This window comes from Helianthus annuus, chromosome 7 (assembly GCF_002127325.2).
Source record: "Helianthus annuus cultivar XRQ/B chromosome 7, HanXRQr2.0-SUNRISE, whole genome shotgun sequence".
Lineage (NCBI taxonomy): Eukaryota > Viridiplantae > Streptophyta > Magnoliopsida > Asterales > Asteraceae > Helianthus > Helianthus annuus.
The window spans coordinates 69601174-69628972 of record NC_035439.2 but is presented as its reverse complement, the minus strand read 5'-3'; the positions used below and the strand labels follow the sequence as shown (position 1 = coordinate 69628972).

At 36.2% G+C, this 27799-nt stretch overlaps 2 long non-coding RNA genes across 3 annotated transcripts; both read left to right on the top strand.

Annotated features, from left to right (window-relative positions):
- The first annotated feature begins 2790 nt into the window (after positions 1–2790).
- On the top strand, positions 2791–4757 carry LOC118480528. Its single transcript, XR_004863132.1, has 3 exons — positions 2791–3148; positions 4201–4279; positions 4716–4757. It is a non-coding gene; the product is annotated as an uncharacterized LOC118480528 (long non-coding RNA).
- Positions 4758–8271: 3514 nt separating this feature from the next.
- On the top strand, positions 8272–12651 carry LOC118480527. Of its 2 annotated transcripts, none has more exons than XR_004863131.1 (3): positions 8272–8630; positions 9681–9759; positions 12107–12651. It is a non-coding gene; the product is annotated as an uncharacterized LOC118480527 (long non-coding RNA). The 2 variants fall into 2 exon arrangements; XR_004863130.1 differs by lacking the exon at positions 12107–12651 and adding an exon at positions 10196–10237.
- The last annotated feature ends 15148 nt before the right edge of the window (positions 12652–27799 follow it).

Genomic DNA, 27799 nt, shown 5'->3' with positions numbered 1-27799 from the left:
ATTCAATTCTAGTGAGTTGATACATCTGGTGTGGAAATATTTTTAACACACTTGCGTTAATGCTACTAATTGGTTTACACAAAATAATTTAACGAGAAAAATATGTCTAGTCTCAAAGAAACGATCACTAGAAAAATGTCATGTTTTAGTAATAAAGAAAATGGGATTATTTTTATTACTAAAAAATATATATTATATAATTAGCTATAATGCATGGGAAAATAAAAGTCACCTTCTTTTATCTCTTTTTACACAATCGAACATAACCATAACTATTTGGAAAATTTAGATCTTTATTTTCTTTAAATCTTTGATAATGGTTATGACCATAAGTATACATCATCTCCTTTAAGAAAAAGCGGTACATACAGTTGGATAATAAAAACTCAAAGTTTCAATTTGAAAGCATTAAAATAAGAAAATGATTATTTCATTTATGTACTTAAGAGAATATCATCTTCCTTGTTTATAAAAAACCATTCGACTGTATGTTTATATACATAGATTTAGTGGGTTAAACATTGTATATGGTCATAAGTGTTTGCAAAAATAATCAGGTGGTTAACAAACGAAATAGAAACGAGGTATACCGACAAAACGAGATACGTGTTTCGACTTGTGCTCCAGTGACGTTTTCACAACTCCGGCAGGCTGTAGTCTCTCCGGCGTGTTGCCGGTGGTAACGAGTCGAGTCGAGTCCCCGGTGTGATCTCCGAATCGTCCTCGCAACTCCGGCAAGTGGTGAGTTCTTCGGCGTGAGCTTCCTTATTTCCGGCCAAAACTTGAACTCCGACGATCTTCGAAACAGTGAGGAAGGAATAAAAAGTGCGAGTGGGTTTGAAGAAGGGTGTGGTTTCGAGGTGGTGACAAGGTCCGGTATTTATAAGCTACGGGTCTCGCAAGGAATATGGAAACGATCTCGTAATTTCAGAAACGACTCGTGATTGATTGGCAATCAATCAAGAGAAGGAAATGATTGATCTTGATTGAATCTGGTTGTTGACTTTGCTCCGATCATGAAAAAGGAAGGTTACGTTGTTGCTGAAATCGATTTGGCGGTATAATGAAATGGTTTTGAACTTCTGTTTGTATATAAAATTTATATGCTTACTAATATAGTTGGATGTGGCATGTCTATTTAACTTAGTTATTAGTTCAATTAACCTTTTTAACTTTAATAACTAACTAGATTAATTTGGTTAATTAAAATTTAAACTTTTATTATAAAAATCTTATGATTTGTTTATTAATAAATTTATTTAATTAATTTAACTTTTTTTTATTAATTTAATTATTTAGAGAAATAATAGTTTATTAACTTAACCTTGTTAACTTGTTTATTTACTAAATCTTATAATTATTTGTAAATTTATTTAATTTGATTTATTAAACTAATAAATAAATAACCATATTGATATTTAGAAAAAATCTTTCGACGTTCATGCGAAAAAGAAAAAATTCGTGTTTCAAGGGTTAGTATTAGGGTCCGAATATCAAAACGGGTCGGATTTTAGAAATCCATTTTAACGGATGTTACAGTCTCCCCTACTTTAGGAGATTTCGTCCTCGAAATCTAAGGGTAAGACCTTTAAAGATTCAAACGAGAGAATAGGTGAGATTTTGATCATAATGATTATTTTGAGAAAAAAAAATTTGTTTAATGTATGTAACATGTAGCACATTGTTTCACATAGAATGACATGAATGAATAACATGTATAATAAAAGCATAATAAATTTAATTTGTTTACGAAAGAGTATCATTAATTGTTTTAGATTGCGACAATAGTGTAAATTGTGGCTTCCTAGATTGAAATGAAGACAACGCTCAATGTAAAATCACATAGAAATTGAGATAACATAAAAGAGGTTTAACATAAAACATGGATTGTCACGGAACGTAACATATGACACTTCCAAAGTGAATCGAAGACCTTCTCGAATTAAGGAAACGTGCTTTGGCCTAATAGGTATTAGTACTCTCATCGATGGTCCCCAGGTAGGCAACGGGTCCTTAATGGATTTATACGAATGCCAAGCCTAGACAGGACGTCCCGACTACCGGTACCTAACCCTTCCAGTTACTACACGTCCTTAATCGATTGGGAAATCGAGACTTTGGCGAGAGCGAAAATCGAGGAATGGGACTAGTTAACAAGATGCGAGTATCACCTCTAACTTGATAACATCGTACCCTAACGTGGTTGGTACTTATCAAAAGATAAGGGTCCACTAGAATATGAAATGGAAAACTCCCTTCAAGGTTTGGATATCACTCCTAACTTGAGGGTAGATTTCATGCAAAAAAATCAAAGTATAGCTGAGTGAAAATCCTCACCAAGTGTGGGAATCACCCCTATCTTGATGAATCATTTCGATTGTGTTGTAAGAGTGTCTTCAAAGCCTCCAAGTGTGTATTGTGTTAGCCTTAGGAAAGGCATGTATTGTAACGCCTCGTATTTCTGCAATTCTATTTTTTTTAGAAAATTCGTATTCACTTTCTATTTTAATATCCACAGTCGAAATCGGATCGAAAAACGGATTAAAAACGACAAACGAAGCATTTTTACATGCTTTTAACGCAACCGACCAACGAACGCATCATACATCGATTTCCGTCACCATTTACGTATTATTTTTTTTATCCTAAAATGATATCCTACAACATTTCACGACGTTCGAAACAGGTCTCGTAGACGCAATCGGGCCGTTTAAAACGCAAGAAACAGACTAGTGGGCTTTGAGCCCAACTCATAATAAACCCTAGCTATAAAAGGGTTTATTCTCCCTTCTTCTCTCACACAGACACACCCTTCTGCCTCTCTCTCGATCTCCCTACACTCCGGCAACTGGAGCCGAAGTCCGGCGAGCTCCGGTGACCCCCCTTCTTCACTCCGATTAAGCACCACCATCACCATCACCCTCCTCCTCCCTCTTTCAAGCTCGCACCTGAACAAACCACCTCCACTGGTCTCTTCAGCCAGCGCCCGACACCACTGTTGGTGGCGGCGGCGGCGGCTTAACGACAGCGGCGGCAACAGGTTCCTCTCCCAACAAACCACTCCCACAGCTCGTCTTTCCCTCTCTTCCCGATACACGACAGCGGCAAACCACGAAGACGTCGCCGGGAACCGCAAGCTTTTGTTTCGGTATACTTTTTCCTTTCGTTCCAACCGTTCTATTTGATTTATATATTTGCCGCTTTGAATGTTAAATATAAACATAAACAGTGGAATGTCGATCTGGGTCTTACTTCTTTTGTTGGTTGTTCTTATTGCCGGTGTCGGTTCCGAGTTTGTTAAACGAAGAACGGGAATAAGAAACCCAAAATAAATTCAGTATCTTGTAACTTTTTTTTTTTTTAAAGTCTTAATATATTGTGATAGCTTTTATCATGAGCTAAATAACAAAAAGGGAGTTCTGTTGTTTCAATTCCTTCTTTTCGTTCTTTTTCAGAATTATACAAGAAAGGGGTATATTAAATATTGAACTGAGCTTTAGTTTCATGACTCTGTTCGAATGTTCTTTTTAAATGAAAAAGATAACCCACTGTTATGTTCATTACTACTCATTTTGTTTTATTCTAGAAAATTGTTAGTGTAATGTAAAAATATGTATAAAGTGGTCACATGAGTTTATATAAATTATAAACCCATTCAAGTTGGATTAGTTATATAATGAAAATCTGTAATACACTTTAAAAAAAATCATGCTATACCTTTTTGTCTCAGTTCATAAGTAATTAGAAAAAAAAAGAATAAATTAGATTTTATGTTAGAAACTGTTTGATAAATCGTGCTAGTGATTTTTGTAGCTTTGAAGTTGACCTTGATGAACTTTAATGACATTGTTTATATTATCAATTGCGATTGTTGGTGTCTTCAGTTCTTTCGTTGTTTGTGTGATCATATATGTTGGTGTCTTCAGTTTTGGCCCATTCTTTTTTGGATTTTATCTTTATATATAATCATTTTTTTAAATAAAACTCTTATTCAAATATGAATATTATTAGTTAATATTTCTTACTTTTCGTTCCTTTTTCTCTTAAAACTTAACCCTTAAAACCACTAACAACGTGAATAAATAGCGTTTTCATTTTATTTTATTAACATAAACACCTAATGTGCAATTCATAAAAAAAAAATTAGGATATTTATTTAGACTTTTAGTAATCGCATCTCATGTGGTATTTCATACCTAGGTTAATCGCTCTCGTTCATTCTCTTGGAATTCTCAATCCTTACTTGTGCGTTACTTTCAAGAAATCGCAAAGCAATTTTGTGAGTATACTCGTACTTTCCCCCTTTTTACTTTTACCACTTTTGGGGTGTAACATGTTTACCTATTGAAACTTACACATGAACTTTTGTCTAAACACATGAACATTCCTATAACATGCTTGTATATGTGATGACTTGATACTTTAAATTTGGGTGATTCTTATGTGTTGAACTTATCATTAACTTCGTACGAGCCAAACCTTGACATATGTAGCGCTATAGGATTAACGACCCGCCCGTAAACTTGAGGTTATGTCTTGAGCATATTGCGTTTTCTTGGTTTGATATGTTAGACACATGCCATATTTAATGTTTATCTTGAATCATATGCTTGCCATGAGGAATTGTTCACACTTTTTATCTTATGCTATGTACGTACCAAACTTGTATACTCGCCTTTGCTTTTGCATTGAATTGTATTTTAAACATGTTACAGGTTGATGATGATGCTATAAAAGAAGTAGCGTTGATGCCTAGATACACATATAGACGTTAGGGTTGAATATGTTGTATCAAATTTTGTTATGTTATCATGTTGTATTGGTTAAACTTGTTGTATTTGGAATTTCTTGTAATGTTGACTAGTTGAAGTTATGAAATGAAACTTGGATTATTAAATTATTGTCACAAATAGTGTTATGATGTCTCGAGCAATCTTCACACTTCGTCTCATCCCGATATTTCCGCCATTGGTTGGGGTGTGACAGATTGGTATCAGAGCCATAACTATAGGGAATTAGGAAAAGTAGGAATGCTTTTACCTAGTCTATAGTTTTAGAGCCTTATTCGTATGTTTTGCTTGAACTACTACATGATACTTTATTTGTTTCTTATTTATGCTCTTTTAAACATGTATGTCACTCGTGGGTAATATTCGACATGTTATTCTTATGCATTAATGCTTGTCTTTTCATGTGTTAATACTTGTTTCGTTGTTCGATCCTTTACGTATTATTCTTGACCTATTTCTCTATGTGTTAATACTTGTTTTATTGTTTCATTCTTTATTCTTTATGTACCATTGTTGATATGCTTTCTTATATGTTTAAACTTGTTTATGTATTCTTTTGACATACACTTTTCCTCATGCATCTTACTTGACTATTCTAAATCCGTAAACCCTCACATTATACAAATGGGACGAATTCACCAAAATAGGCGTGAAACCCACAATTTGGTGAACGACGCTCAATCTATATATTCTTCTTTTTACACGAGATATCGCCATTAAGCTAGGAGTGAAATCCACATCTTAATGGTAAATCTCAAATTTTAAATTCTAGTGGACCCTTGTCAACATGTCGAAACTAAATTTCGACCCGACAAGTACCAACCACACTTAGGATACGAAACCGTCAAGTTAGGGGTGAAACCCGCACCTTGGCGACTAGTTCCACTCCTTGATATTTTTTTTATCCCGCCAAGTCTCGAAATTTCGATTGATTTGGGACATGTAGTAACCGGAAGGGTAAATACCGTTAACCGACTTGTCGGCGAGAGTATTTTACCTATTAGGCCAAAGCATGCTCCTCAAATTCAAAAGACTTTTCGACCACTTTGGTTAGTCAAAGTTCCGTTTTGGAACACTCCAAACTTTGGTTAAACATGTGTTTCTATTATTTATTTATACGATGCAATCTTTCAAACTCGAGTTTACTTTCGATTTCTCTTTTCACACACACAACATATTGAACCTTTTCCATACATTTATACGTATGCATGATTTCATATAATTTAAATTCGTTTTCCTTGTAACGACAAGTGGATTATCATCGAGATGGGAGTGACTTCCTTACCTTGACGATTAGCTCCACTCCCTTTTCCTTAAAACGACCTCACCAACGAGTTAGGGGTGATTCCCTTACTTAGGTGACCGTTACCAAAACTTCTCTTTCGAAATATCTTATTATGCAAACTCGATCATACTTTATACCCAAATTGTTAATTGTTATTTAAAAATACCCACTCATACAGATTTCGAAATACATTGTTTTATCAAACGTACTTTTTATTCTACAATCTATTTTCACTCAACTCATATACGCGAAATTCATAATCATGTCTTAAAACGTTTTATTGCTCGAACTTCAAAACCTTACGAAATGCTACCTATCAATTTAATCGGTTCAATGAAACTCTTGCCCATGAACTTTATATTCCACTTAATCACTAAAACACGCCCACCTTCTACTTTTAATCAAAATCCAACCAACCTTTCCCGAATACATATAAGATCTTATAGAAGTTATATGATTGTTTTACCAAATTCCCTTTCCCACACCAACAAATCAATTGTTATTTTATTTTTATTTCTAAGTCCTTTTGCTAAATTTCCCTTCTAAAGATCCCAGTTTTCACAAGAACCTCCTAAATTCATAATTTCGTATTTGATGAAACGAACTTACTTTTTATCGAAAACCTTTTTCCTACACCAATTTACAAAACACGTGGGCAAGAAGTCTTCATGGGAACCGACAATCTTTTACTTACATGAATTTTTTTTTAACAAAAGTAGCGTTTCAATCATTACAAAAATACATTATGCTTAACCAATTAGTACTTTATATCCTCTTACATACACAACTATATTCTACCCTTCCAACTAAGGTCAACCTAATTTTGATTCGATAAACTCAATGTTTCATTTAAACAACTATACATGCATATCATCATACACGTTTTAGTCGTTGCATCGCGAAAATTTCAGTTATATCATTCGTATTTACATGCTCAACCTTTTGAACACTTTTACATGCTTAACTTGTTTACGTTTCAATTAATACTATATACGAAATCATTAGTATTCATACTTTCACTCACGCTCATATTCATAACAATACATTTTGTGCTCATACTTATAATCGTATTCATACGTATACTCAGGTGTTTTATGCTTATACTTATATTTATACGTTTCATGCTTATACGTATACTCATACTACTCGTACGTTTTATGTTGATACCCATACTTACGTGCATATTCATATTAAACTTATACTTATGCTCGGGTTTTCATTCATACACATGATTCATACATTCGTACCTATACACGAGCGTAATCCGAGGGATTCGCTTGCGTGGGTCCTTTACATACTTAAGCATGGACTTGCTTATATACTACATTCTTACACATACACATTCTTAATTTTTTTTTTAATTTATGTACACCCTAATTCATACATAACTAGTACAAGCTATGCAGATCATGCGACGATCAAAATAATCGCGGGTGCACACGGGATTATAGTGATAGGCGCATGAGAATCATAGAGTGTACTACTGTGTATAGTAAGACACAGAACGTAACATGACATGAATAACGAAACAGACGTAACAAGGTCAAAACATGGTGGATACGCCGCTGGTACTTCCTATATATAAGTGTTTCTACCATATTACCAAACTTTCGTAAAAACGTGCCATGAGAAATTCGGTGTTTCCCCATACCTCATTGAATACAAACTTTGATCACTCATAATCTATTCCTCGCATTATGTCAAACGCACTTCGAAACGCTTGGTACTCGATTATAAATGACAATATCGCACTCCGAACTTCGAAATTCGATTTTTTTTTAAAAAGTAATTTTTTAAAGGTCTTCCTATTAAATAAATTTCGGGACGAAATTTCCTAAAGGAGGGGAGACTGTAACGCCTCGTATTTCTGCAATTCTATTTTTTTTAGAAAATTCGTATTCACTTTCTATTTTAATATCCACAGTCGAAATCGGATCGAAAAACGGATTAAAAACGACAAACGAAGCATTTTTACATGCTTTTAACGCAACCGACCAACGAACGCATCATACATCGATTTCCGTCACCATTTACGTATTATTTTTTTTTATCCTAAAATGATATCCTACAACATTTCACGACGTTCGAAACAGGTCTCGTAGACGCAATCGGGCCGTTTAAAACGCAAGAAACAGACTAGTGGGCTTTGAGCCCAACTCATAATAAACCCTAGCTATAAAAGGGTTTATTCTCCCTTCTTCTCTCACACAGACACACCCTTCTGCCTCTCTCTCGATCTCCCTACACTCCGGCAACTGGAGCCGAAGTCCGGCGAGCTCCGGTGACCCCCCTTCTTCACTCCGATTAAGCACCACCATCACCATCACCCTCCTCCTCCCTCTTTCAAGCTCGCACCTGAACAAACCACCTCCACTGGTCTCTTCAGCCAGCGCCCGACACCACTGTTGGTGGCGGCGGCGGCGGCTTAACGACAGCGGCGGCAACAGGTTCCTCTCCCAACAAACCACTCCCACAGCTCGTCTTTCCCTCTCTTCCCGATACACGACAGCGGCAAACCACGAAGACGTCGCCGGGAACCGCAAGCTTTTGTTTCGGTATACTTTTTCCTTTCGTTCCAACCGTTCTATTTGATTTATATATTTGCCGCTTTGAATGTTAAATATAAACATAAACAGTGGAATGTCGATCTGGGTCTTACTTCTTTTGTTGGTTGTTCTTATTGCCGGTGTCGGTTCCGAGTTTGTTAAACGAAGAACGGGAATAAGAAACCCAAAATAAATTCAGTATCTTGTAACTTTTTTTTTTAAAGTCTTAATATATTGTGATAGCTTTTATCATGAGCTAAATAACAAAAAGGGAGTTCTGTTGTTTCAATTCCTTCTTTTCGTTCTTTTTCAGAATTATACAAGAAAGGGGTATATTAAATATTGAACTGAGCTTTAGTTTCATGACTCTGTTCGAATGTTCTTTTTAAATGAAAAAGATAACCCACTGTTATGTTCATTACTACTCATTTTGTTTTATTCTAGAAAATTGTTAGTGTAATGTAAAAATATGTATAAAGTGGTCACATGAGTTTATATAAATTATAAACCCATTCAAGTTGGATTAGTTATATAATGAAAATCTGTAATACACTTTAAAAAAAAATCATGCTATACCTTTTTGTCTCAGTTCATAAGTAATTAGAAAAAAAAAGAATAAATTAGATTTTATATTAGAAACTGTTTGATAAATCGTGCTAGTGATTTTTGTAGCTTTGAAGTTGACCTTGATGAACTTTAATGACATTGTTTATATTATCAATTGCGATTGTTGGTGTCTTCAGTTCTTTCGTTGTTTGTGTGATCATATATGTTGGTGTCTTCAGTTTTGGCCCATTCTTTTTTTGGATTTTATCTTTATATATAATCATTTTTTTAAATAAAACTCTTATTCAAATATGAATATTATTAGTTAATATTTCTTACTTTTCGTTCCTTTTTCTCTTAAAACTTAACCCTTAAAACCACTAACAACGTGAATAAATAGCGTTTTCATTTTATTTTATTAACATAAACACCTAATGTGCAATTCATAAAAAAAAATTAGGATATTTATTTAGACTTTTAGTAATCGCATCTCATGTGGTATTTCATACCTAGGTTAATCGCTCTCGTTCATTCTCTTGGAATTCTCAATCCTTACTTGTGCGTTACTTTCAAGAAATCGCAAAGCAATTTTGTGAGTATACTCGTACTTTCCCCCTTTTTACTTTTACCACTTTTGGGGTGTAACATGTTTACCTATTGAAACTTACACATGAACTTTTGTCTAAACACATGAACATTCCTATAACATGCTTGTATATGTGATGACTTGATACTTTAAATTTGGGTGATTCTTATGTGTTGAACTTATCATTAACTTCGTACGAGCCAAACCTTGACATATGTAGCGCTATAGGATTAACGACCCGCCCGTAAACTTGAGGTTATGTCTTGAGCATATTGCGTTTTCTTGGTTTGATATGTTAGACACATGCCATATTTAATGTTTATCTTGAATCATATGCTTGCCATGAGGAATTGTTCACACTTTTTATCTTATGCTATGTACGTACCAAACTTGTATACTCGCCTTTGCTTTTGCATTGAATTGTATTTTAAACATGTTACAGGTTGATGATGATGCTATAAAAGAAGTAGCGTTGATGCCTAGATACACATATAGACGTTAGGGTTGAATATGTTGTATCAAATTTTGTTATGTTATCATGTTGTATTGGTTAAACTTGTTGTATTTGGAATTTCTTGTAATGTTGACTAGTTGAAGTTATGAAATGAAACTTGGATTATTAAATTATTGTCACAAATAGTGTTATGATGTCTCGAGCAATCTTCACACTTCGTCTCATCCCGATATTTCCGCCATTGGTTGGGGTGTGACATGTATATTAAGAGTCCAAAAGAAGGTAGAGGGAAGCAAATAAGATAGAAGGGAAGTTGTTTTAAGAACACATAGTGAAAAAGCTCCTAAACTATAGACTAGGCAAGGCATTCCTAATTCCCTATAGTTATGGCTCTGATACCAATCTGGTATCAGAGTACTCCTACTATAGACTAGGAAAAAGTAAGGCAATCCTACCTAATTCCCTATAGTTATGGCTCTGATACCAATCTGTCACACCCCAACCGATGGCGGAAACATCGGGATGAGACGAACAAATTGCTCAAAACAACATAACACTAAATGTGACAATAATTTATTTAATTCATTTCATAAACTCTAAAGTGAAATACATAGTTCCAAACAATACAACATATCGTTCAACAATAATTCAAATGTTATGTGGGTTTCTAGAGTTCATCCTAGCTTGATTCTTGAATCTTGTACTTTCAACCTGCAATATGTATTAAAATAATGTCAACAAAAACATGTTGGCGAGTATACAAGTTTTCATACATAGTATATACATGTTTAAAATGTTTACTCAATTCCAAATGTGAAATACCATACCATATTGACAGTATATACTCGAAACGATGTTACTCTATGTGTCCAAACCAAAGTTTAACGCAATTAAAGTGTACCCAAACGAGTTTGAGTAGGTTGACATAGTTTAACCTAACAATACCTGCTCGTAGAACAGGAGGGGCGTTTCTCAACCTATAGCGCTACCATTGTTAGGGGAGGCTTGTACGAAGTTAATGAACACATAGTCATTAGGTGTTTACAGTAGCATAACATGTCTAACATGAATAGAGTGTGTCACATAGAATATGGAATGAGTGTGCATAAAATGTTTAATGTGTTGTGATGTTTGATATGTAATACATATTGCACCCAAAAGTGTAAAACGAAAATGGGTCATGTATACTCACATTGATTGCGTTGCGATTTCTTGTAATAACGCACGAGTAAGATTGGGAAGCTTCAACGAATGAAACTAGCCTTAGTTGTGAAAGCGAAATCGTCAATAACCCATACGAGTGGAACAAGTGTGGCAAATCTTTTCAATTATGTCCGCAATATTCAATTCTAGTGAGTTGATACATCTGGTGTGGAAATATTTTTAACACACTTGCGTTAATGCTACTAATTGGTTTACACAAAATAATTTAACGAGAAAAATATGTCTAGTCTCAAAGAAACGATCACTAGAAAAATGTCATGTTTTAGTAATAAAGAAAATGGGATTATTTTTATTACTAAAAAGATATATATTATATAATTAGCTATAATGCATGGGAAAATAAAAGTCACCTTCTTTTATCTCTTTTTACACAATCGAACATAACCATAACTATTTGGAAAATTTAGATCTTTATTTTCTTTAAATCTTTGATAATGGTTATGACCATAAGTATACATCATCTCCTTTAAGAAAAAGCGGTACGTACAGTTGGATAATAAAAACTCAAAGTTTCAATTTGAAAGCATTAAAATAAGAAAATGATTATTTCATTTATGTACTTAAGAGAATATCATCTTCCTTGTTTATAAAAAACCATTCGACTGTATGTTTATATACATAGATTTAGTGGGTTAAACATTGTATATGGTCATAAGTGTTTGCAAAAATAATCAGGTGGTTAACAAACGAAATAGAAACGAGGTATACCGACAAAACGAGATACGTGTTTCGACTTGTGCTCCAGTGACGTTTTCACAACTCCGGCAGGCTGTAGTCTCTCCGGCGTGTTGCCGGTGGTAACGAGTCGAGTCGAGTCCCCGGTGTGATCTCCGAATCGTCCTCGCAACTCCGGCAAGTGGTGAGTTCTTCGGCGTGAGCTTCCTTATCCGGCCAAAACTTGAACTCCGGCGATCTTCGAAACAGTGAGGAAGGAATAAAAAGTGCGAGTGGGTTTGAAGAAGGGTGTGGTTTCGAGGTGGTGACAAGGTCCGGTATTTATAAGCTATGGGTCTCGCAAGGAATATGGAAACGATCTCGTAATTTCGGAAATGACTCGTGATTGATTGGCAATCAATCAAGAGAAGGAAATGATTGATCTTGATTGAATCTGGTTGTTGACTTTGCTCCGATCATGAAAAAGGAAGGTTACGTTGTTGTTGAAATCGATTTGGCGGTATAATGAAATGGTTTTGAACTTCTGTTTGTATATAAAATTTATATGCTTACTAATATAGTTGGATGTGGCATGTCTATTTAACTTAGTTATTAGTTCAATTAACCTTTTTAACTTTAATAACTAACTAGATTAATTTGGTTAATTAAAATTTAAACTTTTATTATAAAAATCTTATGATTTGTTTATTAATAAATTTATTTAATTAATTTAACTTTTTTTTATTAATTTAATTATTTAGAGAAATAATAGTTTATTAACTTAACCTTGTTAACTTGTTTATTTACTAAATCTTATAATTATTTGTAAATTTATTTAATTTGATTTATTAAACTAATAAATAAATAACCATATTGATATTTAGAAAAAATCTTTCGACGTTCATGCGAAAAAGAAAAATTTCGTGTTTCAAGGGTTAGTATTAGGGTCCGAATATCAAAACGGGTCGGATTTTAGAAATCCATTTTAACGGATGTTACACATTAAGGATTTAAGATAGTACTTTTGGATATCCTACTATGAATCCCTCATATAAGATATGGAAGATTTTATGAGGATTTGGATGGATCACACAAAACATATAAGAAAACACATAAGCACATAAGCACATAATTTATTAACTTGATTATTAATTTGTTATATTTAGGCACATATATTTAAAGCACACCAGGAATCCAATTCGTGGATTTCGTTTGGCACTTTAAACATAAGAATCTAACTATGGAGATAGAAAGATCTTAATAGGAATACGGATTTATCCTTATTGAATCGTAATATACGTATTAAGGCATACGAATAATTCTATTTAGGTCTCTGATTTGATTGATAATCATCCATAAGGATCTAATTATGAGGATAGAAAGATCCTATATGGATTTTGGATTTTTGTGTAACGAGAGGTGTTTCGACACCTTGCACTAGGCGTGCTTAAGTCGATATACAAGGTAGAAAGTTCATGAGGTTGAGGTGCTAGATATGCCAGGCGACATATGAAGCAGATTTTGAAGGTTGAGTAGCAGCAAGATTTGTAACAGCTTTGCTTTGGATTGCAAAGCGGCACATGTTAACCAAATGTCCCCACCGTCCACTGTGGGTACATTTGAAACAAGGTATTTGATTCGGATGATGACGGTAGCATTGATTGTTCTAAGGAGTGGTTCCCTTGTATGGCTTCATCCCTGAGACGAGTCACGGTGATAGCTAAATCAACGGCCTTCTGGTAGTACGATGCCTAATTGATGGACAATTGCAGCACCTAGTTTGGACATTGTTGTTGCGATGAAGAGGCACCATGAAGAAAATAGGAGACATGGGAGGAAACAAGGGAAATGAAAACAGAATAACAATGCATAAAATTGCGATCATTTGTTTGTTACCTAAGGCAAACAAATGAGACGGTGACTAATCAAAGTAAATGGGTCAATATAATGTATCGCGAAGACATGCTCGCCTATAAGTGGACACTCACCCCAAGAGTTCCCAGGTAAGAGTGACTGGTCCGATACTGCGGATTTGTACGAACACTCTAGCCTTAGACAGAAGACCCAGGGTACAGGCACCCACCCTTCCAGTTTGCACGTGTTCACATTATTTAGACCAAACTTTGACGGGATTTTGAAAACTTAAAGGGTACAAAACCATATAATAAATCATCCTAGAACAGATGATTAGTTTTCAAAGCGGGATAGAATTTTATGTTCTTATTGTGGTTGTCACCTAAGAATAAGTGACGGTATTGTTTTAAAACTAAACACAAGATAACTTGTGTTAGGGTCCTAGGAAGGTTATAGTCTAGGTCAAAGCATCACTAATAACCTAATTCCCTATAACCATTGGCTCTGATACCAACTTTTCTGTCACACCCCGACCACGTAAAACAACAAAATGTGGCGGAAACGTCGGGGAGTGTTGTAACAGAATCATTGTTTCATAACACATGGAAAATTGAAATGTTGTTTTATTGAATAAATGAACTCATTGTTTTAATACAATCAAATAAGTACAACTATTATCTTTCAAGTTTTAAAGTCGCTAAGGCACGAGTCCATCCTAAGTGTAGCATATATCATCAATCATCACAGAGCAGTACCTGAAACATGTGTAAAAATAGGTACGTCAGCATAAAAATGCCTGTGAGATACATAGGTTTTATTGATGTAGGATTCATGACTTATAAGTTTAAAGAAAAAGTTTTAATAAAAGTAGTCATGATCCTTGAAAAAGGTTTTCTTTTATAAATCATTTATAAGAAATTAGATGATACAAAATAATAATACATAGGTAATTAAATAATTAAGTAAAATGAGTTTGTATAAAATATATTGTTTGATAAACAACATTTTGATAAAAAGATTTATAGTATATATAAAAATATACTTCGGTTTTAAGAAAGTTGAATAAGTTATATATTAAAATATATTTTAGTTCCAAAACCATTAACCCAAGTGTATTAAATAACGCCACGGTATGTAATGTGATGAAAACACTTATATATAAGAAGTACCACCGGCGTATCTACCATGTTTTCATCACATTACACCCGTCCCGTTATCTAAACACTAACCAAAAACCAGTCATTAAGTAAATAGTATATTAACCATACTTAGTTGGTAACATAAATAAGTTTTCATTAGTATATCAAAAGTATACTTTGGATTTATAAATAACATATTAAACTATGTTTTGGTTTGAAAATAACATATTAAAACTATGCTTTGGATTATGAAGATAACATATCAAACTATGTTTTAATGATTAACAAAATATATGTTGGTTTTTGTACAATATCCCATATGAGAGCATATCAAACTATACGTTTGGGAGTATAACTTAATATACAAAAATAATATGATTTAAGAATTCATTCAGACCTAGTGTATCAAAATACACCTTTGAGACTATAGAAATACCACAAAGGCAATCCCTATTTGGATGGAGCAACAAATTGGTTTCAGACATTCCATGACAACAGGAATGGGGTGTCAAATCCTATAGCGCTATATCATACTACCAACCGGTCTGGTGAACAAAAATAAGTACTATTCTAACAATTTATTTCATAATCTTTGAAAAATCAGTGTTTAAACCATAGATAGTCATTTAGTTTGTCAAAAGATAAGTACTAACATGTATAATCAATTATACTTTGAAATCATGAAAATAACAGATAGGTACACATGCTTCACCCCAAAACAGTTGAAAACAGTAAAAGAGGGGACTATGTACTCACTTGAGATTGCTTGGAAGTCCTAGGATAACCACCAAGCAAAGCTAGAGGAGCACGGAATCAAACGACACCTAATATTGATAAATACATAAATAAACCGGACCTAAATCGGGAGATCGGATAGTATGAGGTCTCGTAAACCAAATGAGAGTGGGAACTCATATGATATGGTTTAACAAGGCCTACATACTAAAATCAAACCTATCCTAAGTGCTTACGACCCATCACGACCCGTTTAGGTAGCTTACGCTACTTTAACGCGTCGTTTGCGTAAAACGCGTTCGGACCGCCTAACTAGTCTTATGACAAGTATTATATGCCTAAACATGTTTAATTATGTTGCATAATTAGTTTAATAACAAAAGTTTGGGTTACATATGCTTAAATATCAATTATGCATAAAAAGGGTATTTTGGTAATTTACCTAAGGCATATAAACTACCTATCATACAACTACTTAAACGAAGTGACCATAAGGTATAACCTCGGAAGGTTATTCCCTATACAACTATGGTTACTAAACATGTTTGGTCGGATCCTAATGATCGACCAAACGGGTCGGATTCGAAAGTATAAGCGATTGTTTAGATCGCTTACCTTACGACCCTACATAAGCACTAATCTAAAAAGTGACGAGCTAAACATGCTAGAACATGTTTAGTTAAGTTAGAAAACAGGTTTGGTATTAAAACAAACGGTTTTAATACCCTAGAGTAGTTTGGTTACAAAATACGCGAGAAAACGCATTTTGGCCGAAACTACGACTCGTCACTGAGCCTAGATAACGTGGTAATCAGTAGGTATAGTCACTAGGGACTATAACCATCGTGATTACGCTCACGTTATGAAGTTCAAACGAACTTCGCATTGACCATAAACTGGTCAATGCAGAAAGTCAAACACAGTTTGACTTTAACGATAAAAACGAATAAAAACGCGAAAGAATACTTACAGAAGGTCCCCGCAAGATTTGAACCCGATTCTCTCTCAGGTAGGAAGCATATACTTCCACTTAGAGAGCTTGAATCAGATTCAAATGTGATGAATGAAAACATGGTGGGTATTTATAGGAAATCTAGAACTGTTAGGATCGTTCATCGTAAAACGAGCTTCGATCTCATCCGTACACATGTGCCCATGGTTTTGTGAAACCATGGGAGCCCATAGTTTCATTAAAACCATGTGCAAATGAGGGGAACAGCTGGAAAAAGCTGGAATTTAGATTTTTCATTTTGGTCCCTTCCTAATATAACTATGGCAGAATGTCAATTTTGGTCCCTGAACTTCAGAAACATGCGTTTCGGCTCATTTTTGACACGTTTAAGCCCCGTTAACCTCATTTCAAGGCTCTAAAATGAAGTTAAAGTATAGGGAACTCTAAACATGTTCAAAAATATGTCGGATGTCGGTTCATTTGGTCGTACGGTTGCGTTGTTCGGTTAATTACGGCGGAAGTCGTAACGAACACAAAAACGATCCAAATCAAGCGACGAATGGAATTTTCTTGTGCCAAACACTAAAATAAAATATTTTAATGCTTACATAAATTTTTGGATGTCCGGATATATTCAGAACGTAAGATATGCGCGAAAATGCAAACTTATGCACTTTTTGACGCTTTTAGTCCCTGAATGACCAAAAGTTTATTTTTGCGCACCAAACACCTCAAAGCCTATTTCTAAGCTATGTAAATGATATTTAGGGCATATTTAACTTATGATCAAGTTCCGGAAGGTTCGTTACTATACGAATCAGTATAGTTTCGCAGTTTGACATAATTAGTCCTTGCGATCGAACAAACATGATTTCAACACACCAAACCATCCAAAACTTATTTCTAAGTTATATGGAGGTTATTTAAGGTATGTTAAGCCTATTTCACTATTACGGAGTGTTGGTTGCGTTAAACTGGTTATATTTACGCATCAGTGCGCGTATAACCTTCCAGAAAACGATTTAGAGCTTGAAATCGGACAAGAATTGATATGTGCAAATGATGCACATATTTTTACAAACCCTAAGTATGAAATACAATATTTCATGGGTTTGGCATTTGTTTCATGATTGAAGTGATACAGGTGTCACATTAGCTTTAACTTGTGAACAGGTTTAACACTTAGAAACATAGGCTGCTATATCCTTTTTCATTCCTATCCACCAGAAATTTTTTCTTTAATCCTGATACATCTTATCATTTCTAGGATGCATCGTATACTTAGACTTATGGGCTTCTTCTAATATACGGTGGCGTAGGTTTCCTAATTTAGGTATCCTGTAGGACCGATTTTGACTCCGAAACGATTGCGAACCGAACGTGTGACGTGCGGAATCCATACACGAACGTGACCTAACGCACAAGACGTAATATAAACGTGATTCTATTAGAAATCTAACAAAATAAAGCACCTTGAATTACTTTCTCTCTCTAGAATCTCTCTCTAGATCTAGAGCTCTCCAAAACACAAAATGAGCAAAAGTCTCTAATCTAACTCTAACTCTCCTATTTATAGGTCAAGGGGAATTAATGAGACTTCTCATTAATTACAGAAATGCCACCTTGCCTTTTGTCTAGATATACAATATAAAGACTTGTTATCTTCAGTTTCTCGCTACGGCTCGGATTGACGAAGGCGATAGACATAAATGCACTAACAGACTCCTCCTTGGATATTGCCGCAGTCAATCTCATAGCGTCTTGCCTTTCTCTCTCTCTCTTTGAGTCTTCTTGAAGTTTTAACACATTTTCATCAACGTAGACTCCCTCTTGCTTGAACAGAATCCCCGTGGATCTGTCTTCAGCTTCAGCTCCCCCTTTTTGTAGACTCTTTTCTTCATCAGGCTCCCCCTTTCGACAAGCTTCCGTGCTTTTGGGATCGACACCTTGCTTTTCGTATACAAGCTCATTCAGAATAGTTTCCTGGCACCTTGAATACACGCTTCCTCTTGCGTTGAGCTCGTCTTCAGACTCCCCCTTAGACTCTGCTGTCGGGATCGTTATCTAGTACAACATCTGTAAATCTCAAACGTTTATAAGTACAAACATTTTGAACATTCAATTGTTCAGGAATTGTGACCCTGGCTCTACTAAACTTTCTAAATCAAGATTATGGCTTTAAGATATAATAATATGAATATATCCAGAAATATCTTGATTCTCTCCTTCTATCAACAATCTTCATTGATTTGGCAGTTTTTAAGAATCTAACATCGAAAACTTGCTCTTTTACATATTTTAACAATCTGAGAATCCAAATCCCTCACAGTTAATCATCAAAGTCCAAATTAATGACCTTGGAGATCTCACAAGCTGTTTTTGATTTTTGATTTTAAAACTACAAGTTTCAAATTAATGAACTTGATTTATTTTCAGAAACACAATCAACATACTCAGATTTTGAAACTCAACAATCAGACATCGGTTTGTCGAAAATAAAGTAGAAAACAAAATCTTTTTGTATTTTCTGAAATATAAAGCAGTAAAGAAATATTTACAAACATATTTACAGACAATATTTTTGTTTGAGTCCGTGTCAGAGGATCATATCAGTTTTTGACAAATCACTAGTACCGTTGAGCTTTAAACACTTTCAGTTCTAAACGATTCACTTAGATTGTCAGTATACTGATTCACTTAAATTTTCACACAAAGTTCAACTGTTTCGAGATACGGATTTAGTGGTTTAAGTACTTAACTTATTCGCGTGTCCCACCTCAGAATATACTCCCGTATCCAGACTCCTATATTCAGTCTTACAGGTGAATGTACACTAATGATATATGTAAACGGGTAATGCAAGACCATGAGAGCTCAGGCTATTACTTCCGCAAAATCAGAGAGATGATGGCTCGTCTTTAGGTGTGTCCCGTTTGGGGATCCTTTCTTCAATAGCACATGATTAGCATTTTTCAGTGTTTCATCATTTTTTATGCTGAGGGTGGGCTTTATGATTAAAGCAATGCAAAGTATTATACGAGGACTAGGCTATTGCTCCTGCAAAATCAGAAGTCCTGGTATAATACCCCAGATATCATCACGTACAAAGACCTAGTATGTCAGAAATAGAAAGCCCTTCAAACAAGATTTCAGGGGTTACCTATATATCTAAGAGATGTTGCCCACGAGATAAGTAAAGTATTTGATATTTAGGTTTATATCTAGAAAACAATCTACTAAGCGTATAAAAACTACTGGCATATCATCAGTGAGACCGTTTATCACATTAAAACATTTCATTTCTTTAGCGTACTGTGATTGTCTACTGATGTACTATCATTTCCTCTTTTTACACAAACACTCTTTTTGAATTTTTTTAATGTTTTTGTCAGTAGGTTTTTATCATGATTTTGGATTTTTCAAATTTTCTAATGTTTTGTATTTTCTGAAATATTCTTACTCCCCCTAAAATGCAAAACCATTTAAAGAAAATTTGACAAACCGATGCTGATAGCTTTGTCTCGCCATCCATTTTCTGCTTAATGTGTACCGAATTGCATGAAAAGCAGTAAATACCCCTATGATTTACAACACATTGATCTTTTACAGTTTGAAAACCGTTTTTCAATCTTGTGAAATTAATCATGTTTGTTCCGCCGTGAGGGTTTCGGCATATTCAAGTAACATATTTTTGATTTTTTTAAAATTTTTGACAAAATAAAAACATATTTTTGGTTTTTAAATTTTTCAATTTTTAGGGTTTTTGAAATATTGTTTATTTATATACAGAAATCAAACAAACTCCCTGTTTCAACCAACACAGGGACCAGCAACCTCTTCCTCTCGTGCCAGGTTGCTTCCTCCGTTGATTTGACTTTCATCCTCTTTCTGAAGCACCTGCACATTCAAATTACTCAATTACTTGAACAATTTAGCCCAGGTCTGTTGGACCTTAGGCATTTCAACGCAATATGCATCATTTAACTTCGGAAAATCTTTGTTATTCTGAACAAAGATTTTGTCAATTTTGTCTTCAATTTTTTCATCATTTACCGAAGCAATTTGTTTCTTAACTGTCCATGTTTGACCTTTTGGAGTCCCTTGTTTGTAAAAATGTGATTCTTTTTGAACATTTTGATTTTGAACAACATTTGGTTTCCAAAACTGTTGGGGTTTTGTCATATCAACTGATGTTTGCCAACTTTGCATTGTTCTGAATCTGGGTGTGTGAGAATTCCAGGTCTGTCTTGAATCGAATCTATTTGGGTTTGATTTCCAAGTTTGGTTTGAAACAAACTTGTTTGTGTTGTACCTCCAAGTTTGTTTTGAATCAAATCTAGTTGACCTTTGTTTCACATCCTCAGATTTTTGTTTTTCCACCTCATCAGACTTCTTTTTCTCAACATCAACGGGTTTCAGATTTGGATACTTGCGTGCAAGATGTCCAGTTTGACCACATTTGAAACATGTTCTCTTGGACACATCTTTGACTTGTGGTTGTTGCTTTTTCTTTTGAGCATAGAACTCTTCATTAGACTGACGCCTAAATTGGAGTTCTTTCTCTTCTTCCGAACTTGTTCCATGAACAAAATTTATTTTTGTCTGATAATTTGGTGTTTCATTTTTCTTCCAATTCTGTTTTTTCTTATAACCCAACCCAGCCTTCATGTTTTTCTTCTTGTAACCAGGTTTGTTATAAAAAGTTTTATGACCTTTTCCAGCAAATTTTGAAATCTCAGACTTTTCAATCTCAACCATCTTGAAAACTTTGTCAATCTTTTCTGAAATCACATTCTGAATCGGGAATACAATATCTAAGAATAATTTGTCTGGTCCAATCATGGTATAAACCAATCCTTTTGAATCATCATTCAAATTTTTCTCAGATTTTGAGTTTTTCAGATATTCTTCATGAAAACTACCTTAATTTCCATCATGTGATTCAGATTTACCTTTTTCAACCGACTCTTCTTTCAACACACTTTCAACGACCTTACCTACCACCTCTGAATCACTAGAATCATCAGATTTGGAATAGGTTACGTCAATGTTATCTGGCAATTGATCTACCATGTTGAAAGCTTTTTCGACCTTTTCATCATCATAAAATGCAAACTTTTCCGGTGGAGGGACTTGATGAAACTCAGAACCAATGCCCTTTTTGTTTTGCTCAGAATCTATTCCATCCGGTTTTATGTTGAAAATTCTTTCAAGCACATATGACGATGCATGGTAACTTTTTAACTTGTTATCCTATTCTAGATCAGTAATCTGACGTTTTAACTTAGCAACATCCTCAATATAAGAATTTACAACTTGTTGCTTTATTTCATATTGTCGCTTAAACGTATTAGTTGTTTCAGAACAGTAATCCAATCTTGATTGAACAAATTTCATTTCACTCTTCACCTTTTCATATGACTCTTTTATAATGTGATATGCCAATTTTATTGAATCATATTTCTTGACAAACAATTTCTTTGTGAGAACATTCATCTGTCATTTTCAAAACTTTTTCTTTCAAATCTTCATTTTCTTTTTCTAATTTTTTATATTTTTCTAAAACTTTCTCATCATTGTCTTTTAAAAACTTTTCATTTTCTAACATTTCTTTGCATTTTTTTTGAAAACCTCTTCAATTTTTGTGAATTCAAGATTTCTTGTTTTGAAATTTTCATCTTTTTCAGTACAATCACTGCATGGTTCCATGCATTTCCTACAATGTTCAACAGTTTCATTTAAGATTTCAGAATCAGAATTTACCTCAGTGATTGGCATCTTGGTGTTTACTTCCGTCTGCTTTTGATCAGCATCACTCTTCTTTTCTTCACCAGTACCTGCATCACCAACAACATCAGCTGAATTTTCAACCTTCACTTCAACCGAACTTTTCAACTTCTTCAACCTGCTGTTCTTCAGTAACAGCTTCTTTTTCAACAATTTTTTCTTCTACTTTCTCTTGCTCAGCAATCTTTACATTTTCAACTTTAACTTCTTCAGCTATCTTTTTCAAATCATTCACCATCTCATCAACATTCTTCTTCACTCTCTCTTCATCCCTCTTTCTCAGACTTGAAGTCATAACATCTCTAAGGAGTTTTTTAAACCTTTTCACATACGTTTTATCTTTTCCAACATTTGTATAGTATTCGACGGATCGAGGGATTTCTAAAAGAACATTATCAAAAACTATGTCCTTTTTGGGAACAACAGGTTCACCATTTCTGTTGACATAGCATTCTCGCTTCTTATCCCATCTCTTATTGATGACAGCACTCTCATACTCTTCTTGCATTTCATCCATTCTGTTCCAAGCAATGTTTCTTTCTCGGTATATTTTTTCACTCAGAATCTCTTCTCTGGTTTTCACCTTGATTTCAGCCATGATGCTGTCTCCTCGAATCACCTGAATATAAACAACAAGATTAGTTCAATTGTCACACCCCCAAAATCCACCTGCGGAGTATCACCGCTTGGGAGCGTGACTGACCAGGATCAAGCCACCAATCATATTGAACATGTAATTAATATTAAGTAAAATAAATGTAAACCATCCATCCAATACGATAGGTGTTCAAAACATAACCATAGTTTCAAAGTGTAGCGGAAGCATAGTAAATAATCCAACAATAGTTAATAGTTTTAAATGTCATAATAGTCCAACGTAGAAACCACGATCCTTGTCCACAACGACCCGCTTCTCCAGTGCAAGCTCCAAGTACCTAACGATCTGCAAGGCATGTAACAGAATGATCAACAAACTAGTTGAGCGAGTTCACAGTAAGTAAGTGCGTAACAGTAAGTAACGGGTGGCTCTACTGGGCCAATAGTAAGTTATACAGGTGGGGGCTTCCCATGTTATGTGACCACTAGACTATTCGTATCAACTTCTCGTATCATCCCTGTTCTTCTTCCGAGAACAGTAGCGCGTATGGGGTGTACGTAGGTTTTACGTACGTATCCTTCACAACCGAGGATAGGAGACGCGGGGGTGTACGTGGGTTTCACGTACGTATCCTTTGTACCGAGGATAGAAGTAAGTAATGCGTACACGTAGGTTTTACGTGCGTGCCTGACATCCGAGGCAGTAATTGGCATATGACCACGTAGGTGTTATCCTAACCTACGGAACCGTCCTGACATCCGAGGACCATGATAGGTGATAGTCTAGGAAAAGCATTTGTACGTTCTAAGTCAATTGAAACCTTTAACCCATTCCCACGACCCGGGAATCCCATGCCTTAGTAGGAGTGTGAACTCACCTGGGGTTTGCTCGGTATGCTTAATAGGTGCTTGCAGTTAATCAATCACGTCCTAGAGTACGCACGTATTCATAATCAGTTTGTATCCAAATTGTGCACGTATAGGTAATCGTAGAAGTACTAGCATGTATCCTTTATCACATAAATCATGTACATCACTTAACAGCAGTTAGGTAATCCAGTTAACATTTAACAGGGTTAATTCATGCTACTGTGCAAGTATACATAATTGGCGAAACACATGTTTGGCGAATCACAAGGTCGGCGAATCACAAGTTGGCGAAACAGGTTGGCGAAACTGATTCTGTTTCGTCAACGACCTTTTGACGAATCAACGTTCTGTTTCGTTGACCAGCTCTTGGCGAAACATAATCTGTTTCGTCAAGATACCCTTTAACGAAACACACTCTTGTTTCGTCAAAATCGTAATTAATCTAGCAAGTAACAAACACATCACAATATCCTAGATGCCTTAGTGGCCGACACCTATCCCCACCGCCAACTCTCATTGGACCGCAAAAGAATATTAGCCGGTGATGGAATCTCGTGCAAGATAGCCGCCACTCAATATGGGCCGAAACCCACAGCCAAGGGCTTTCGGTTGACCGCCCAACTCCACAAATCAAACCATCCCACATGTGACCACCACCCTCTTGAAGTCTACCGACTTATAAACTAGATAGCTGTCAAATCACATGCATTAACATCATGTTGGCCGACACACATGTACAGCACGTTAAACCTTCAATCTATTTGAGTGTACAATATGTCCCTTAATTTCGATTGGACCAACTCTTATTCAGCCAACAGTTTAACCAATAGCACACAATCATTAAATCAATACTGACTCCTATTTTAAAGCACATAGGAACTGACACAACACATGTAACATTAAGCATGATGGTCGGCCACTCTTATGACTATCGCTAGATGCTATTGGCCAAACAAATCGGTGGGTTTGATTTCTTACGCACAATAATGGCACCAAGAAATATAATAGAGTACAAATATGATATAAAACAATATGAGGGATCTTATTGGACCGAAAGGAAACGTATAAATCACAACCATCACAACAGTTATCATTACAGACGCATGTAGAATATTATTCAAATAATCGTACTAACACATATTCCGATCATATTTTTGCACTAACCGCAATGAACAAAGGAGTAATTCCGATCGTTCGTCCGTTGGGGATCACGAGGTCACACGGCTGCCGTCAAATGAGGAAAGAGCTCCTAGGGTTTTTAGAGTTTTGTAACCGTTCTCAACACATCCTAAATTAATATAATCACGCAACTAACTTGGGCCATAACTGGGCTTTACGAGTCTTGGGCCGGCGAAATAGATGTTTCGTCAATGAGGGTTGACGGATCAAATTTCTATTTCGTCGAGTTGTTAATGACGAAACACATCTTGTGTTTCGTCGAGCCTATACATGACTTAATTATTCTAGGTTTCAAAACAAGTTCCATATTATAACACCAACCACTTAACATATAATAATCACAATATGTATCTTCTTATTACAACATGCACAATCACAAGTCAAACAACTCATCAGTCAAAGTCAACGGTCAAAGTCGACGTGTATTTAAAGTCGAAAGGTCGAGTTGTCACATTATCCCCAACTAATTGGAAATTTCGTCCCGAAATTTGGTATGCACTCACTGAGGAAGCTAGGTAAGTTCAATAGTTCACTGGTTTTTCCTGGGGTGTCACATCCTCCCCCCGTTGATCTGGAATTTCGTCCCGAAATTCCGAAGTTGTAGCTTCATCCTCAGCAGTGGTTGTACTGTTCGCGAACAATTGGAGGTACTTTTCTGTCATCATGTCTTCGCATTCCCAGGTGTACTCTGGGCTGCGTTTGGAGTTCCAACGTACTCGAACAAGAGGGATTCTCTTGTGTTTGAGGACCTTAACATCCCGGTCCGTGATTTCTACAGGTTCCTCGACGAACTGCTACCGCTCGTCGATAGTGAGTTCCTTGAAAGGAATGATGAGGTTTTCATCTGATAGGCACTTCTTTAAGTTCGATACATGAAAGACATTGTGAACTGCCCCGAGTTCAGCTGGTAGGTTCAATCTGTAGGCTACCCTGCCTATCCGTTCTACGATCTCGAATGGTCCGACATACCGCGGATTCAGTTTGCCCCGTTTCCCAAAATGTACCACACCCTTCCAGGGTGAAACTTTCAATAAAACCCGGTCCCCGACCTGAAATTCCAAAGGCTTTCTACGCTTGTCCGCGTAGGCTTTCTGACGGTCGCGTGCTGCCGCCATGCGTTGTCGTATCTGTGCTATCTTTTCTGTGGCGTCCACTACAATCTCTGGACCCGTAATTTGACTATCCCCCACCTCTACCCAACAGAGAGGTGACCGGCATTTACGTCCGTACAATGCCTCGAATGGAGCGGCTTGAATGCTGGTGTGGTAACTGTTATTGTATGAAAACTCCACTAAAGGGAGGTGCTTTTCCCAGCCGTTGCCGAAATCGATAACACACGCTCGAAGCATGTCTTCTAGAGTTTGAATCGTGCGCTCAGACTGCCCATCCGTCTGAGAGTGATATGCTGTGCTCATGTCTAATCGTGAGCCGAAGGATTTGTGCATCGCTTGCCATAATTCTGACGTGAATCGTGCATCCCGATCCGAAATGATGGATGTGGGCACCCCGTGCCTCGAAACAACTTCTTTAAGATAAATGTCTGCGAGAGTGGAGAACTTATCCGTTTCCTTTATAGCTAGGAAGTGTGCAGACTTGGTGAGTCGATCCACGATTACCCATATTGTATCGTTCCCACGCTGAGATCTCGGTAGGCCTGTAACGAAATCCATGGAAATTTCTTCCCATTTCCACTGAGGTATCTTAGGCTGTTGAAGTAGGCCTGCGGGTTTCTGATATTCAACCTTGACTCTCGCACAGGTCAAGCACTTGCCAACATAGGTGGCGATGTGGGCTTTCATACTTGGCCACCAGTATGTTGTTTTGATGTCGTGGTACATTTTATCCGACCCTGGGTGTACCGAGTAGCGAGACTGGTGCGCTTCATCCATCACAAGTTCCCGTAAGCCGCCATATAGTGGGACCCAAATACGTCCTGTCACATAGTAGGCGTCGTCTTCCCTTTGTTCTAATCGTTGCCGTGATCCGCGTAAGGCTTCAGCCTTGACGTTTTCGGGCTTCAGTGCTTCTGTCTGAGCAGCTCGTATCTGTGCAGGAAGGCTAGACTGAATCGTAAGATGTAGCGCTCGCACGCGCCGAGGTAAAGTGTCCTTTCGACTGAGAGCATCAGCCACAACATTGGCTTTGCCTGGATGGTACTTGATGGCGCACTCGTAGTCGTTAAGTAACTCGACCCATCGTCGTTGACGCATGTTCAAATCCTTCTGCTTAAGGATATGCTCGAGACTCCTGTGATCGGTGTAAATCGTGCACCTGGTACCGTACAGGTAGTGTCGCCATATCTTAAGCGCGAAAACAACAGCTCCCAGCTCTAGATCGTGCGTCGTGTAGTTTCGTTCGTGAACCTTGAGTTGCCGAGAAGCGTAGGCTATCACTTTATCCCGCTGCATCAATACGCAACCAAGCCCTTGTATCGATGCGTCACAATAGACTACAAAATCGTCCGTGCCCTCTGGCAATGAGAGAATAGGTGCACTGTAAAGCCTATCCTTTAGGTACTGGAAAGCGGTTTCCTGGGGATCTCCCCAACGGTAGGTGGCACCCTTCTGTGTCAGTAGTGTAAGTGGCTGCGCGATCTTCGAA